The sequence below is a fragment of the Triticum aestivum genome, chromosome 5B, assembly GCF_018294505.1.
Source record: "Triticum aestivum cultivar Chinese Spring chromosome 5B, IWGSC CS RefSeq v2.1, whole genome shotgun sequence".
Classification (NCBI taxonomy): Eukaryota; Viridiplantae; Streptophyta; class Magnoliopsida; order Poales; family Poaceae; genus Triticum; species Triticum aestivum.
In genome coordinates this window covers 46,080,263-46,085,105 of record NC_057807.1, presented here as the reverse complement: position 1 = coordinate 46,085,105, position 4,843 = coordinate 46,080,263, and positions in this window count along the sequence as shown.

Below are 4,843 nucleotides of genomic sequence, written 5' to 3'. Positions count from 1 at the left end.
CTACTAGCGAAAAGCACTTTCACCTGGCTAGCACTTAGCAAGGTTAGTTTAGTTTGCTTGGAAGGGGAGCATTCCAAATGCATAACTCGAAATGACACTAAAGACTAAAGCTAGAACATCTATAGTGACAGACGAGGGCGAATCGTAACTAGAAGAAGGCCTCCGAACTGCTTCAAATCAAGAAATTGTGGGGAGCTTTTGGTCAAGTCTTGGAAGGGACTCCCATCCCAGAGTGTGAAAGCTCTCGGGAGAAGGGAATCGACAACACAACTGGAGCTGCCCTTTCTTTGGTTTAGTAAGAAGCTTCCTCAAGTATGTCGATTTGTAGTACGGTCAGTTCACTCGAATCCACTGACTTCATGCACGGGGACTCGACCATCAATCCTTTCTTGTGACGAGCTGTGACTGGGTGCTCTGAAACCTCCTTAAAAGGAGGGGCGGTGGGGTAAGGTAATTGAAGTAACTAGCCAGTATTAAGATTAGGCATAAGCATAATAAACTGATGCATCCGAAGACGGTGAATCTAGAATAGAGGCCGGGTGGGGAAGCAAAAGATGCAAGAGAGCCTTTTTCCGGGAAGGAAGGGACGGCCGAGAACGATGTCCTTTCTCGTGCCTAATGCCTAATGCCTAAGCGGGAGCGCCCCTCTGTCTGCTACTTTACACTACTCCTTGAACGTGTCCTCTCGGCTCTCCTCGAAACTATTCCGAAGTTTTGAATTCCATTTCTATGGATAGGTTCTAAGCATATGAGAGAAAGGCGGATGAAAGGCAGTGACCCTAAGTTCCGAATCTTGCCCTGAATAAGTAAGGTTTCGGGGAAGTTAGAAGCCTTTCGGGCTGAATAGGGGCGGTGAGAGGGTGTAGTGTAGTAAAGGAGGTGGGCTTAGAGCCAGCAAGCAAAGTAAGGCAAAGCTTTATCGCGAAGAGGGCAGATGAATGAATTGGTTCCAGGGTATGCCTTCCGAGGTATGCCGGGCAATAAGGGCAAGGAAGGCTGCGGGAAGAGTTTCAGGACTAGGCCAGAGGACTCCTGTCCATAAGGCTAGGAAGGCAGGAGCAAAAAGATTGAACTAGCCCACGCATCTGCTCCCCTCTCAATCCACCAATAACTCCCATCTCCCAGCATCTCATTCCCCCACCCCGTCGTCGAGAGCAGCCAGCCCTTCTCAATAGAATCCATGTGCCATTGCCTGAATGTCAATCTGCCCCTCCTGTCCGAAAAGAAGCATATCCGAATAAAGGTACCAAGGTAACCCTTAGAGTCAAAGCATTTTTCGCTATTAAGGACTTACTGAAAAAGGCTCAAAAAAACAGGAATCAGTTGGAGGAAACTAAGGACCAGGTTCACATTATCAGTGAGCGCGGATAAGAACGTTTCCTGGAATTCCACATCCCATATTGACTCTACCATCCCTAACGTTGGCCACTAAGTCCAATCTGACCTATCTCAAATAAGATCTTTTAGGATCAATTGGTTAGGCATCCCTCTTCTTTGTTTGCATAAGGCCACTAGCCATCTAGTGTTCGCTATCCTTCATCTTTCGATTAGCGAGATGATCTTAAAAACTACAGGCCTGAAATTTGCCTTTCTTAAGACCCCGTTGAACATATTTTCAAAATGTTCCATCATTGGGTATAAGTAGAATCTTCATAACCCAAAAAAAACACAGTCAAAGTCAAACGTTTGTCGGTGGCACAGGGTTGTGTTTGAAGAAATGGAGTTTCGTTGTTCGTCACATGAAACTCTGCACTTAGGGATCAACCTCACAAATATGCTCTTCGAGCTTTGAAACCGTTTTCTTTGTGGACTCGGCTGTAGGCTATATATCCATGGCTTGTTGAGACCCCCTTCCTCCTTCCTTTCTCACTGGAAAAAGCAGTAGTTGTCAATCGACGACCAGTTATCAATCAATCTGATGAAGGTAACAATATCCTCCTTGAAATCCATATAATCATTCCCTGGAAAATCAAGCAGCAACCTTACACTCGTCCTTACACAAATCAACGACCTCGAGGGGGCGGAGCCGAGCCAGACTATAGTTCTCCTTTCAGTTTTTGCAAAACTTGCTAAAATATCACTAACTACATTTTGAGAACAGCTGATATAAGTAATACGGGCCATACGAAGAGACTTCAAATGCTTGATCTCCGCCACCAAAGAAGCATACACAGACCTGCCCATGGCACCCTCGCACCCAATACCGAGTTCAGCTCCTTCCAGAAAAGCATGGAATGATAGCAGCCCCAAAATCTGTGATACAATGTTTCCTCACGACCACAAGCCGGGCAAAGGACGTCGGGCTTGATCCTTCTACGAAGAAGTTCTGAGCCTACCGCCAAGCCGTTCTTGATCAGCCGCCGCACATGGATCAACACTTTCCCCGACGCGTTGGTGCCCCACAGCGCCAGCCAACTCCGGTGGTTCACCGCCGTTGAGGACGAGCCCGGCTGTCCAGTTCTCGCCTTCTTCTTCTCCATGCATAGGTGGTAAGCTGACTTCACCGAAATTTTTCCATTGTTCGTAAAATTCCAAGCTAAGATGTCCTCTGTACCCGGTCCGCCGACACAAATCTGTAGGATATCTTGTACGTCGCCATTGGTGAACATTGCTTCTAGCTTGTGCCGATCCCAACCTGTAGCCTCATCATTTAGTAGATCGCTCACCCTCGTAATCCCCGGCATATACACCTGGCCAAGTGTCCGTAGGCTACCTTTGCGAGGGATCTAATTATCATGATGAATGCGGATGGTGGAACTATCGCCCACTCGCCATATAAGTCCGTCCAAGAGCAGATTTCTGCCATGCAGAATGCTTCTGAAGGTGTATGATGCACCACCCGGACAGGTTGCATTGAGGATAGATCCAAGATCATAGTAGCGAGCTTTGAGGACGCGTCGTTATCTGGTGCATCGTTATCTGGTGGACCGGAAATTCTCGGAACAAAACGCACCTCGGCTTGGCCGACTAAACCGGCGTTCCTGGCACGACCTCATGCATGGACCATGCATGGTAGCTTTGTTGGGTGAGAATGTACGCTTGGTTCGTACTCCCTCAGTTCCTAAATATTTGTATTTCTAGATATTTTAAATAGGCTACCACATACAGATGTATATAGACATATTTTAGAGAATAGATTCATTCATTTTGCTTCTTATGTAGTCACGTGTTGAGATATCTAGAAAGACAAATATTTAGAAACGGAGGGAGTAGAAAAGAAGCAGTTGAACCAACAGCAATCAAGAAGAGGCGCACGTACGTGAACGTGACCTTGCGGCAATTTCAAGGTTTGGTTCAACTGATCATCATTTTTGCCGTGCGGTCCTCTCCACCTGCCTATGCATGTCGAGGTGTTTCATTTCAACGCGAAATAATGAGCAGCAACAAGAAGCTTTTCTTGGTAAGTATCAGGACTGAACATGTTGGTTGTTGTTGTTGTTGTTGTTGTTGTTCGGGTTTATGTTAGGAACGAGGCAGAAGTAGACTAGGATATCTAGGAGGATACTTGCCACGCCATCTGTGCGTGCGTGCGTCTATCGATCCATCTATCTATCCGGAGCGTGTAGGTTGCAAGGTATGGATATGCTCTGATCCATCCGGCTTGGCACGGGGCATCACTTCACCTCACACATCCCTCTCGACAAACCCTCGGGTGCGGACCGGAGAGGCCGGCCTCGGCGAAGCAGACACGCCGGTCGCCACCCGAACGTCGCCGTCCACGCACGCTGCCGGCCATACCTTCCTGGGAAAACCCGGGCCAACCGGCACTCGATTTCCGTTGCTGAATGGACGCGAGCGGCGCAAAGATGAACACTACGGAAAACCTGCGCGAGGATGCGCACAGCGGCAACGGACGGCGCCATGTAGGTGAACGGTTGCTGTAGCGGCGAGGTGGCACGCGCAGGTGACGCTTTGGTGTGACCGCCGGGCCGTACGAGACGGGAGGAACGTACCAAGTGGTGGACACGGACACACGGTGGTTGTTTGGTCCCCTGCTCCAAAATCTAAGTGCCACTGCTTACGGAAGACACATGTGGCTCGTGTGTGCCTATACTTTGGTATGAAGCAAAGGAAATATGGCTCCGCTAATCATTGCCATTCCGGTGCCAATACCTAAAAACGGAGCTGTAGTGTACTTCTCTACAGTGTAGAACACTGCTCAAACGGGGCGCATTGGATCGTTGTTTGCTTTCCACTAATGTATTGCAAGAGATGCGACAAAGATAAACCAATGCAAATTAAGGATCTCAATCATCTCAGACAAAGCACTCCGATGAAGCAAATATGCCAAACCATGAATTGTATAGGTCAAGAAGCTTTACTCATGTCCACTGACGGCGCCTCACTGACGACCATGCCTGGTGGTTGGTGCCATTGTAGTCTGCACGAGCAATCATCATCACACGCAACTTCTGATCTAATTAATCAGAGTGCTCTTTCTCATCCAGCTGAAGAATCTCTTCCCTGAAAAAAACTATACAGACTCTCTAAGTAAAATAAGACCAAAGGCATAGACAGAAACAATTTCTTCCATGTCAACTGAAGCTCGATGGAAAAAACAACTTCTGATCTAATTAATCAGAGTGCTCTTTCTTATCTAGCAGAAAAATCTCTTGCCCTGAAAAAAGAACTGTACGAACTCCCTAAGCGAAAGAAAACCAAAGGCACATATAGAAACAATTTCTTCCCTGTCAATTGAAGCTCGACAGAAAATGCTACCTTCAACCAATCAATTATTGCCCAGTGCCTTTGAAGAACCATTGCTGCCTCAGGCCCTGAACTTTGTCCACCTCCTGATTTCTTCTATGGCTAGGGAGCATGCATTCTTCTAGGGATTGGTCAC